The sequence below is a fragment of the Medicago sativa genome, chromosome 3, assembly GCF_051527215.1.
Source record: "Medicago sativa cultivar Bolivia chromosome 3, Bolivia_mono, whole genome shotgun sequence".
NCBI lineage: Eukaryota > Viridiplantae > Streptophyta > Magnoliopsida > Fabales > Fabaceae > Medicago > Medicago sativa.
In genome coordinates this window covers 97,677,975-97,691,507 of record NC_140751.1, presented here as the reverse complement: position 1 = coordinate 97,691,507, position 13,533 = coordinate 97,677,975, and the positions used below count along the sequence as shown (strand labels likewise).

The 13,533-nt window shown below is 37.8% G+C and overlaps 1 long non-coding RNA gene across 1 annotated transcript; it reads left to right on the top strand.

Annotated features, from left to right (window-relative positions):
• Positions 1-11,818: 11,818 nt before the first annotated feature.
• Positions 11,819-13,533, top strand: LOC146942596 (uncharacterized). The gene is made up of 2 exons (XR_015032771.1): positions 11,819-12,088; positions 13,309-13,533. It is a non-coding gene; the product is annotated as an uncharacterized LOC146942596 (long non-coding RNA).

The window sequence follows — 13,533 nt, the reverse complement described above, 5'->3', positions numbered from 1 at the left end:
TTGGAGGACTAGAAGCACCCGCGGGGTTTACCGTTCTCCGACTCCATCCAACTTCATTAGCGCTGGCCATGTTAGAGAATAAAGTTGCTGGAAAATATCCAATTGATACATTTACCACTTTCACCCACCAATTTTTGGTTGTTGGATCCTATATTATGATTCACAATGATCATCAATTGCTATAATTCGCAATGACTATTTTGCCTTTAACGAATCAAGCCATGTGAGAAATATCAACATACCCCTGTCTTTTTTCTTCCCTATTCCCTCTCTTCTTCTCTCTTCAGGAAAAAAACAGTTCTTCTTTTTTGGCACAATGTGGCTGGGACAGAACCTTGGATAATTAATCCTCGTAAAAAAATTAATAATTCCTTAAAAAAAATATTTAATAATCCATATACATTAATTTGGTGGAGTCTTTCATCTCCGTTCATTTCCTTTTTTCGGCAAAAACTTTATTCTCTATATTCATATTTCTGTCAAAACTTCCCCGCTTCTCTCATCTACGGCAAAACTTCACTTTTTCTCCTCATTTCAATTTCTATTTTTGTCATAGCTAAAATGACAAAACGTGTAACGTGTGCTTTCGACCATCAATCATCGCGAAGTTGTCGTACATTAATCATCACGAAGTTTCTATACTTTTCCTTTTCGTTCTCACTCTGGTCATCATGTCTTCTGCCGGCAACTTACCGTTTCCTGATGTTGATTTTACCACGCCTTCCCCTCTGCCGTTTTCAATAGTTGATTTTGGAGACGACAGAAGACTACATCGTGTAGCTCACTGGACATTTTTGATAGCCAGCCTCGCCGTCTTTGCCTTCTTAGCACTTTCAGCTCTATTCTACTCGGTTATTTACCCCAAGTTCATTAAGTGGCGCCATTCAACACCACGCTCATAAGTCGCACCTCTGCCGGTCAGTGAGGTGGAGATCATGGGCGGAGGCACATGCAGGTGATGGGGTTCAGCAAAACCCCCTGTGAACCTGAAAAAATTACACCAAGATCCTTATCTATTTTACATTTTGAGTCCTCTGGATTTTATTATTTGTACCACTGACTCAAAGAGCCCAAACTAATTTCAATTCACCTTTTTTTTATTGTTGAAATTTAGTATGTAAAACCAGTTTGATTAAAATTGAGTTTGACGTAAATTGATTTATGTACAGAAATGTTTACTCTAATAGTAAGAAAATTCAAAGCAGGGTCGATTTTCTTTGTTCTTTTTGTATAAGATTTTGGAGAATTATTTTAAGATGGAATTACCATTGAATGAGCAAGGATCTATTTCAGAACATGCAGAGTAGGTATAAATTATTTTGAGTACAACGTAATTTTTTAAATACACCTACAAGCGGGCGTGCGCACGCGCGCGTGCGCACGCGCACACATGCATATAATAATTAAAGGTTGAAGTTTGAACCCCCTACTCTAGGGTCCTGGCAACGCCACTGGTGGAGATGCTTCCGGCTTCAAGCTCACATGTTCGTTGGTTGCACTCTCCTCTATCTTGAATCATGTAATTTTGATTATTTGTTAGAAGAGATTGTCTTATTGTCACAAATTACTAAATTGTTACAACGAATACGATATCTGAATCTCATATGTATGTCATTGTGAGTTAAGGCAATTGTGTTGTCCTTGTTATCACACAAAATAATAGGAGTAGAGCAAGTACAAGTTTGGGATGAGGATGACGATTATTGCTCCGGTAATACCAAAACTGGTGTTGCTACCATGCGCATACTTCTTCGGTAAGCCAGTCAAAGGTATTGCAATCGCTGCATATGATTTGATAAATCTTTGACAGTTGCTGAAAAATATCCAATTGATATATTTACCACTTTCACCCACCAATTTTTGGTTGTTGGATCCTATATTATAATTCACAATGACCATCAATTGCTATAATTCGCAATGACTATTTTGCCTTTAACGAATCAAGCCATGTGAGAAATACCAACATACCCCTGTCTTTTTTCTTCCCTATTCCCTCTCTTCTTCTCTCTTCAGGAAAAAAACAGTTCTTCTTTTTTGGCACAATCTGGATGGGGCAGAACCTTGGATAATTAATCCTCGTAAAAAAATTAATAATTCCTTAAAAAAATAATATTTAATAATCCATATACGTTAATTTGGTGGAGTCTTTCATCTCCGTCCATTTCCTTTTTTCGGCAAAAACTTTATTCTCTATATTCATATTTCTGTCAAAACTTCCCCGCTTCTCTCATCTACGGCAAAACTTCACATTTTCTCTTCATTTCAATTTCTATTTTTGTCATAGCTAAAATGACAAAACGTGTAACGTGTGCTTTCGACCATCAATCATCGCGAAGTTGTCATACATTAATCATCGCGAAGTTTCTATACTTTTCCTTTTCGTTATCACTCTGGTCATCATGTCTTCTGCCGGTAACTTACCGTTTCCTGATGTTGATTTTACCACGCCTTCCCCTCTGCCGTTTCCAATAGTTGATTTTGGAGACGACAGAAGACTACATCGTGTAGCTCACTGGACATTTTTGATAGCCAGCCTCGCCGTCTTTGCCTTCTTAGCACTTTCAGCTCTATTCTACTCGGTTATCTACCCCAAGTTCATTAAGTGGTGCCATTCAACACCACGCTCATAAGTCGCACCTCTGCCGGTCAGTGAGGTGGAGATCATGGGCGGAGGCACATGCAGGTGATGGGGTTCAGCAAAACCCCCTGTGAACCTGAAAAAATTACACCAAGATCCTTATCTATTTTACATTTTGAATCCTCTGGATTTTATTATTTGTACCACTGACTAAAACCCTGTGAACCTGAAAAAATTACACCAAGATCCTTATCTATTTTACATTTTGAATCCTCTGGATTTTATTATTTTTACCACTGACTCAAAGAGCCCAAACTAATTTCAATTCACCTTTTTTTTATTGTTGAAATTTAGTATGTAAAACCAGTTTGATTAAAATTGAGTTTGACGTAAATTGATTTATGTACAGAAATGTTTACTCTAATAGTAAGAAAATTCAAAGCAGGGTCGATTTTCTTTGTTCTTTTTGTATAAGATTTTGGAGAATTATTTTAAGATGGAATTACCATTGAATGAGCAAGGATCTATTTCAGAACATGCAGAGTAGGTATAAATTCTTTTGAGTACAACGTAATTTTTTAAATACACCTACACGCGGGCGTGCGCACGCGCACACACATATAGTAATTAATGGTTGAAGTTTGAACCCCCTGCTCTAGGGTCCTGGCAACCCCACTGGTGGAGATGCTTCCGGCTTGAAGCTCACATGTTCGTTGGTTGCACTCTCCTCTATCTTGAATCATGTAATTTTGATTATTTGTTAGAAGAGACTGTCTTATTGTCACAAATTACTAAATTGTTAAAACGAATACGATATCTGAATCCCATATGTATGTCATTGTGAGGTAAGGCAATTGTGTTGTCCATTTTATCACACAAAACAATAGGAGTAGAGCAAGTACAAGTTTGGGATGAGGATGACGATTATTGCTCCGGTAATACCAAAACTGGTGTTGCTACCATGCGCATACTTCTTCGGTAAGCCAGTCAAAGGTATTGCAATCATTGCGTATGATTTGATAAATCTTTGATAGTTGCTGGAAAATATCGATCCAATTGATATATTTACCACTTTCACCCACCAATTTTTGGTTGTTGGATCCTAATTCACAATGACCATCAATTGTTATAATTCGCAATGACTATTTTGCCTTTAACGAATCAAGCCATGTGAGAAATACCAACATACCCCTGTCTTTTTTCTTCCCTATTCCCTCTCTTCTTCTCTCTTCAGGAAAAAAACAGTTCTTCTTTTTTGGCACAATCTGGCTGGGACAGAACCTTGGATAATTATTCCTCGTAAAAAAATTAATAATTCCTTAAAAAAAATATTTAATAATCCATATACGTTAATTTGGTGGAGTCTTTCATCTCCGTCCATTTCCATTTTTCGGCAAAAACTTTATTCTCTATATTCATATTTCTGTCAAAACTTCCCCGCTTCTCTCATCTACGGCAAAACTTCACTTTTTCTCCTCATTTCAATTTCTATTTTTGTCAAATCTAAAATGACAAAACGTGTAACGTGTGCTTTCGACCATCAATCATCGCGAAGTTGTCGTACATTAATCATCGCGAAGTTTCTATACTTTTCCTTTTCGTTCTCACTCTGGTCATCATGTCTTCTGCCGGCAACTTACCGTTTCCTGATGTTGATTTTACCACGCCTTCCCCTCTGCCGTTTTCAATAGTTGATTTTGGAGACGACAGAAGACTACATCGTGTGTAACGCCCGTCTTAATTATTTGATTATTTAAAAATATATTTATATATATGATTTAAGTGATTTTCATGATTGATATGTGTGAATTTTATGATTCATGAAGTTGAGTGGTTTATATGATTTATAAATGAATTATGTGGGGTATTTTGTTGTGGTGAAGTTGTTATGTTGTTATGACTTATTTTATTATTAAATAAAATAAGATATGATAAATAAAATAAAAATATTAGAAGTTGGGCTGTGATGTGTAAAGAGTAAGTTTAGATGTGAGAAGAGTAATACGAAAAGATAAATAGGGCAAACAGAAGTTAGAAACGTTTTTACGTGAAACACTTTTGGAGAAAAGGGAGAAAAGTCAGATAAGAGGAGAACTAGAGGGAGAGCTGCGATTTCATCATAACCAGGTAAGGGTGAGACTAATTTTCAATATTATTAAGGGTATAATTCTATAGGATGAATTTAGCATGATTAGGTTAAGTTTTGGTGAGAATTGAGATTTAGGTTTAGGATCAATTTTGATGAATGAATCAAGAACAGATGTTAGATTGATGCAAAATTAGTGTACAGACCTTAGATATGACTTAAGATGATAATTAGATGCTATTTGGATGAAGGAATCGTGAATATAGGTGAAAAGTAGTGATTTTTAGGTTTCTGGCCGTACTGACATTCATCGCTCGCACCTGCGAGCAAGAACACTCGCATCTGCGAGCTAGAACCCAGAACTCGCCACTGCGAGCAATGCAACTCGCAACTGCGAGCGACCTGTAAGCTCGCAACTGCGAGCAGAATAACTCGCCACTGCGAGTAAAGGCTTAGGAACCCAGAATGCACGCTTTGCTCGCCAGTGCGAGCAAAGTTACTCGCAACTGCGAGTTAGGCCGTTAGTTGCCCAAAATTGTTCTGATGCGATCCTTTCGCACGTGTAGTCATGAGTTGATCTTAGAAGTAAGAAATAGGGTTGTTTAGGATGCTTTCCGAAGTCCCAGAAGTCTGTTTAGGTGACTGAGATTAGTAGTGATGTTGTATAAGAATTATTTAAGATGCTATATGATGATAAGTGGTTATGATTCATTCCCTTTAATGTTGTTATGTCATTTAAACACTGTTTTACGATGTAAATGTTGCTGGTTGCTGCTGTTGACTGTTAGTGTCTTGAAGTTGCATGAGTCGGTCTATGTTGTTGGAATTTTAAGAAGTTGTCCATGATTATGAGTCGTATGAGTTGTTCACTTCGTCGTCTAAGTCGTTGGAAGTTGAGTTCATTGCATGCTCATTAAAGTTGGGGGCTTTAGGCCCGGCAGCCTTTGTGCTCATTAAAGTTGGGGGCTTTAGGCCCGGCAGCCTTTGTGCTCATTAAAGTTGGGGGCTTTAGGCCCGGCAGCCTTTGTGCTCACACGTTGAAGAGCTTATTATGCTCATTTTGTTGTTGAATGGTACCACATGCATTTGCATATCAAGAAGTTTCATGTTGTCTAAGTTGTTAAGTTGTTGTTGTGTTGATAGAGTTGCATGGTCAAAGATGAGTTGTGTCGTCAAGTTGAGTGTTAAGTTGATTATCATTTGCGATGAAAATTAGTAACGGTATTTGATGATTGTGTTTGTTATGAAAGGAAAAATATGCTAATTGTTAATTGATGATATGTTATTAATGTTTAAGTTGTTAAATGCATTTTATTGGATTATATGCTTAATGTATTGATTATGAAATCTCACCCCTTCTGCGTATATGTTGCCTCGACCGTGGGTAATGTGCAGGTAATAAAGATTAGAGGCGTTCGTGAGTGGACTCCTCACTTGGTGTCTAGGTGCTCTGATACGTAACGGGATGGGGGCGTGCTTTTACTTCTATTCCTTACGTGTCTCTTTTATGAACTAATTTATGAGATTTTCCAATAAGGCCTGCGTGCCAAGACTTTAAAATGTTGAACTATTTTCCGCTGCAACAGTTTAAGATTTTTCATGATGTTGAATTTGAAGGATAATTACTATTATCCATTTTTATGATTTAAATGAAGTATGTGACATTCCGTTGTGATCAAAATACTCTGATTTTAAATGAAATTTTTATGTTGGGAAAACGGGGTGTTACAATTGGTATCAGAGCAGGTCGGTCCGTCCGGCCAAGTAGTGAGTCGAGTTGTATCTTTAGGAGTTGGAATACCACTATTATGATATTCTAAATGTTGTGTGTTGTGCAGAGGAGAGACCTGGAGGCTGCGAATCTTATTTGCTATAAGAGGACTAGAATGGCTGGAAGAAATGATGTTGCGATTGCTGCTACTTTGGAAGCTGTAGCCCAAGCTGTGGGACAACATCCAAATGCTGGTGCTGGTGCGAATGCTGATGTGAGAATGTTGGAGACCTTTCTGAGAAATCATCCTCCTACCTTCAAAGGAAGGTACGACCCTGATGGAGCACAGACGTGGCTCAAGGAGGTTGAGAGAATTTTCAGAGTTATGCAATGTACTGATGATCAGAAGGTGCGTTTTGGAACGCATATGCTGGCTGAGGAAGCTGACGACTGGTGGGTGAGCCTCCAACCCACCCTAGAGCAGGATGATGCAGTTATTACTTGGGCTGTGTTTAAGAGAGAGTTCCTAAACAGATATTTTCCTGAGGATGTTCGTGGAAGAAAAGAGATCGAGTTCCTTGAGCTGAAGCAAGGAAACATGTCGGTGACAGAGTATGCAGCAAAGTTTATGGAGCTGGCTCAGTTCTATCCACACTACACTGGGGACAATGCTGAGTTCTCTAAGTGTATCAAGTTCGAGAATGGTTTGCGTGCTGATATTAAGCGAGCCATTGGTTACCAACAGATCCGTGACTTTTCTGCTTTGGTGAGCAGATGCAGAATCTATGAAGATGACAGCAAAGCTCATTATAAGATTATGAGTGAGAAGAGGGGTAAGGGCCAACAAAGTCGCCCAAAGCCTTACAGTGCTCCTGCTGACAAAGGAAAAGGAAGAGCTAATGATGAGAGGAGGTCAAATAAGAAGGATGCTGGTGCTGAGGTTGTTTGTTACACTTGTGGCGAGAAAGGCCATAAGAGTAATGCTTGTACTAAGGATATTAAACGGTGCTTTCGTTGTGGCAGTAAAGGACATACACTTGCAGAGTGTAAGCATGCAGACATTGTGTGTTTTAACTGCAAAGAAGAGGGTCATATTGGGTCTCAGTGTACGAATCCAAAGAAGACTCAGACTAGAGGGAAAGTGTTTGCTTTGACTGGTACTCAGACTGAAAATGAGGATCGTTTGATCAGAGGTACTTGTTATATTAACAATACTCCTTTAGTTGCTATTATTGATACTGGTGCTACACATTGTTTTGTTGCTTTTGATTGTGCTTCTAAGTTGGGTCTTGCTGTGTCTGATATGAGTGGAGAAATGGTCGTCGAAACTCCAGCTAAGGGTTCGGTGACTACTTCTCTTGTTTGTTTACGATGTCCTTTGTCTATGTTTGATCGAGATTTTGAGATTGATTTAGTTTGTCTGCCTCTGAGTGGAATGGATGTAATTCTTGGTATGAACTGGTTAGAGTACAACCATGTTCTCATTAATTGTTTTAGTAAGTCGGTGCGTTTCTCTTCTGCTGAAGAGGAAAGTGGAGCAGAATTTTTGTCTACTAAGCAGCTGAAGCAATTAGAACGCGATGGGATCTTGATGTTTTCCTTGATGGCATCCTTATCTTTGGAGAATCAAGTAGTGATTGATAAGTTGCAGGTGGTGTGTGATTTTCCTGAAGTTTTCCCTGATGAAATCCCTGATGTACCACCGGAGAGAGAAGTTGAATTTTCTATTGACCTTGTTCCGGGAACGAAGCCTGTGTCTATGACACCTTATCGTATGTCAGCTTCTGAGTTGGCTGAGTTGAAGAAACAGTTGGAGGAATTGCTAGATAAGAAGTTCATTAGACCGAGTGTTTCACCTTGGGGAGCGCCGGTATTGTTGGTTAAGAAAAAAGATGGAAGTATGAGGTTGTGCATTGATTATCGACAACTGAATAAAGTAACTATAAAGAATAGATATCCACTTCCTAGAATTGATGATTTGATGGACCAGCTGGTGGGTGCACGTGTGTTCAGCAAGATTGATTTAAGGTCGGGTTATCATCAGATTAAAGTAAAAGATGAAGACATGCAGAAGACGGCCTTTAGGACGCGATATGGTCATTATGAATATAAGGTGATGCCTTTTGGTGTGAGTAATGCGCCTGGCGTGTTTATGGAGTATATGAATCGCATTTTCCATGCATTTTTGGATCGCTTTGTGGTTGTGTTCATCGATGATATTTTGATTTACTCTAAGACAGAAGAAGAACATGCAGAACATTTGAAAATCGTTTTGCAAGTGCTGAAAGAGAAGAAGTTGTATGCTAAATTGTCTAAGTGTGAATTCTGGTTGAACGAGGTAAGTTTTCTGGGCCATGTTATTTCCGGTAGTGGTATTGCAGTCGATCCATCTAAAGTTGAAGCAGTATCACAATGGGAGACTCCTAAGTCAGTTACAGAGATTAGAAGCTTTTTGGGTTTGGCAGGATACTATCGAAGATTTATAGAAGGATTTTCTAAGTTGGCACTTCCGTTAACTCAGTTGACGTGTAAAGGTAAAACCTTTGTGTGGGATGTTCATTGTGAGAACAGTTTTAATGAATTGAAGAAGCGTTTGACGACGGCTCCAGTTTTGATTTTGCCAAAACCTGATGAACCTTTTGCGGTGTATTGTGATGCGTCCAAATTAGGTTTAGGCGGTGTGCTTATGCAAGATGGTAAAGTTGTTGCTTATGCATCAAGACAGTTGAGAACTCATGAACGAAACTATCCTACTCATGACCTTGAATTAGCTGCAGTCGTATTTGTCCTTAAGATTTGGAGACACTACTTGTATGGTTCGAGATTCGAGGTGTTTAGTGATCACAAGAGCTTGAAGTATTTGTTTGATCAGAAAGAATTGAATATGCGACAGCGACGGTGGCTCGAATTGTTGAAGGATTATGACTTTAGTTTGAATTACCATCCGGGTAAAGCTAATGTTGTTGCGGATGCCTTAAGTAGGAAGAGTTTACATATGTCTGCTATGATGGTGAAGGAATTTGAATTACTTGAACAGTTTAGAGATATGAGCTTAGTTTGTGAAATGTCGTCTCGGAGCGTTAAGTTAGGAATGCTGAAAATTGATAACGATTTCTTGAAAAGTATTAGAGATGCACAGAAGGTTGATGTTAAGTTTGTGGACTTGTTGGTTGCTAGTAATCAAACTGAAGATGGTGACTTTAAAGTCGATGATCAAGGTGTGTTGAGGTTCCGAGGTAGGATTTGTATTCCAGACAATGACGAGATAAAAAGGATGATTCTGGAAGAGAGTCATAGGAGTAGCTTGAGCATTCATCCGGGAGCTACAAAGATGTATCATGATTTAAAGAAGTTGTTTTGGTGGTCAGGATTGAAACGTGATGTGGCACAATTTGTGTACTCTTGTTTGATTTGTCAGAAGTCGAAGGTAGAGCATCAGAAACCTGCTGGATTGATGACACCGTTAGATGTACCAGAATGGAAATGGGATAGTATATCCATGGATTTTGTGACGAGTTTGCCAAATACTCCTAAAGGGAATGACGCAATTTGGGTGATTGTTGACAGATTGACGAAGTCGGCACATTTCCTTCCGATTAATATTAGTTTTCCTGTGGCTCAGTTGGCAGATATTTATATTCGAGACATTGTGAAGCTGCATGGTGTTCCTTCGAGCATTGTGTCAGATAGAGACCCACGATTTACTTCTAGATTTTGGAAGAGTTTGCAAGAGGCTTTAGGCTCTAAGTTGAGATTGAGTTCGGCTTATCATCCTCAGACAGATGGTCAGTCGGAAAGAACAATTCAGTCACTCGAAGACTTGTTGAGAGTTTGTGTACTTGAGCAAGGTGGGACTTGGGATAGTCATCTTCCGTTGATAGAGTTCACTTATAATAACAGCTATCATTCAAGTATTGGGATGGCACCTTTCGAGGCTTTGTATGGTCGGAGGTGTAGGACTCCGTTGTGTTGGTTTGAGACCGGTGAAAGTGTGGTTCTAGGACCAGAAATTGTTCAACAGACTACTAAGAAGGTGAAAATGATTCAAGAGAAGATGAAAGCGTCGCAGAGTCGACAGAAGAGTTACCATGATAAGCGTAAGAAAGACCTTGAGTTTCAAGAGGGAGACCATGTGTTCTTGAGAGTTACCCCAACGACCGGTGTTGGTCGTGCATTGAAGTCAAAGAAGTTGACTCCAAAGTTTATTGGTCCTTATCAGATATCTGAGAGAATTGGCACGGTGGCTTATAGAGTTGGCTTGCCACCGCATTTATCAAATTTGCACGATGTGTTTCATGTGTCGCAGCTGAGGAAGTATGTTCCAGATCCGTCCCATGTGATTCAGAGTGATGACGTGCAAGTTAGAGACAACCTTACGGTGGAGACTTTACCTTTGAGGATTGATGATCGCAAAATGAAGACGTTGAGAGGCAAAGAAATACCTCTAGTGAGAGTTGTTTGGAGCGGCGCTACTTGTAACGCCCTATTTTATTAATTATTATTTTATCAAGTTTGGTGTCTTTTTGTATAATTTATTTGAATAATTGTCATGTGTTATATGTGCTCATATGTGATTAATTGTCTGTGTGTGTATTTTTGGTTGGGATTATTAGAATTCAGTGTTAGATAATTAGACATTTTACTAAGTTGAGTGAGTAGTAATATTTCTAATTGGTTGTGAACCGGTAAGTGACCGTTGTTATAATTACTATTTTACCGTTAAGTGAGTATCCCTATGGTGAGTGGACTATATTATAATAGAAGAATAGGAAAAAGAAAGAAAGAAAAACACGTGAGAGAAGAAGAGAAGAAAAAGGGGAAAATATTAAATATCTATCTATCTTGTATATTTGAGTGGGACCACAAGAGAAAACACGTTCCCCATTATATGCTTATTTCCTGGCTTTAGTGGTTTTATTTGAGGGATGCTTTTTGGTATGCTTTGCTAAATATAAGGAATTCACCTCACGTTTAATTTTTACCAATAGTTATGCTATGAGTGGTCCATTAAATAAACTTAGTTTCCATTCCTTTATTTTCTTGGTTTAGTGGAATATTAGTTAATTTGTAGTTGAAGAGAAACAAATATGTTTTCTCTACTCCCTGTTTCCGTTCCATATAAGAATTGATTTTTTAAACTATGATCATTATCCTATTATACAATTATTGGTGGTTTTATCAAAAGGAACCACTACTTGTTTTTCTTCCTGCAAGTGGCCAACAGAAACCAAAATGAGGAAAAAGCATGTTAGTGGCGGTTCTTTTCCTATAATAATAATAATACATTGTGGCCCTCAAGTATGCTCTCTTGTTCAATGGACCGATCCATTATTGATTTGTTGCAATAAAATAGTATTAAGGAACATGTCATGGAGCCAAGGAAAAACATGATAGTGAGGACCACTTGCTTCTATATTAAGTTCTGCCTAGGCCTCTTGGTGCTAAGTGTATTGGTACATGATGTACCTCACGTCTCTCCCATAGTCCTCATGGTTCTATGGCCTAATTCAAACTCTCACTTTTCTCTATGTATACAAGCACTTAGAAACCAAACCTCAACCCTCTTTTGATATATAATTGCACCGAAAACATGTCACATACCACTCTCTCAATTTGCTCATTGAATCCCATTCAAATTACCATGAAATTGTACTAGCACCGTAGCTGCAAACTTGAGGTATAGAGTTTTGGCTTAGGAAGGGAAGCGTATAAGGTAAGGGTGAGACTATCTTTCACTAATATTAAGTATGTATATCATTAGATTGCAATTAACATGTTGTAGGATTAGTTTGTAAGATGTGTTATATAAAGATGTGATATTTTAAGATATGTGATTTAAAGATGTGCTATATAAAGATGTGATATTTTAAGATATGTGATTTAAAGATGTGCTATATAAAGATGTGCTATTTGAATATGCGTGCTTTTAAGATTTGTTATTTAAGGATGTGATATTTGATGATGTTGTATTATGATGTTGATATGATATGAATTATTTATATGTTGTTGTTGATCTTATTTGAGTTGTAAGTGTCAGTCTAAGTTGTGAAGTCATAAGAAGTCGTCCAAATTATTGGAATCATATAAGTTGTTCAAGAAGTTCAAGTTGTAAGTTGTTAAGATGTTGAGTTCATGCATACTCATTCATGTTGGGGGCTTGATGCCCGGCAGCTTTATGCTCAAACTACGTTGGGGGCTTGATGCCCGGCAGCTTTATGCTCACTTGTTGAAGAGCCTATTTACGCTCAAATATGTTGGGGGCTTGATGCCCTGATTGGTACCACATGCATTTGCATATCAAGATGATTTAAGATGATTTTAAGAAGTTGAAGTTACATAGTCGAGTCGAGTTGTTAAGAGGTTAAGATGTCGAGTTGTTAAGAAGTTAAGATGTCGAGTTGTTAAGAAGTTAAGATGTCAAGTTGTTAAGATTGATTTATAAGTTGAATACGAAGTTGATGTTGATGATTGATTATGAAGCTGACCATGAATTTGATTATGAAGTTGTTATGATAATGCTATGTTTGATCATGCAATGATGTTTATGATTAATATTTGACGATATGTGATGATGTTTGTGATTAATATATGTGATGATGGTTGTGATTAATATATGTGATGAAGTTTGTGATTATTATTTGATGATGTATGATGATGTTTATGATTAGTAACTGATATTATATGATGATGTTTATGTCTATGATTAAGATTATATATGATGCTATGATTAAGATGATATAAGATGAAGTATATGACTAATGTAGGAAGATTAATGATGCTAGTTAATGAAGTTTAAGATGTTAGATATAATTATTGAATTATATGATGTCTAGGTTGTTAAGTGTAGTTTATGATTTATATGCTTAATATTATTGTTTGAGAAATCTCACCCCTTTGCTTGAAAATGTTGCTCTTCATATGGGTAACTTGCAGGTAACCGAGATTAGTTGCGGTCGTGAGTGGACTCCTCACAAGTGTGTGTCTTAGGTGCTCTGATACGTAACGGGATGGGAATTTAGTTGTTGTTTTCTATTCCTTACGTATTACTTTCAGAAGATTTTTATGAACTATTGTTGAACTAAGATTTTATGTTGAGGCCCTTGTGCCAAAGATTATTTAAGATGTTGAAACTATTCTGCTGCAAAGTTTTAAATATCA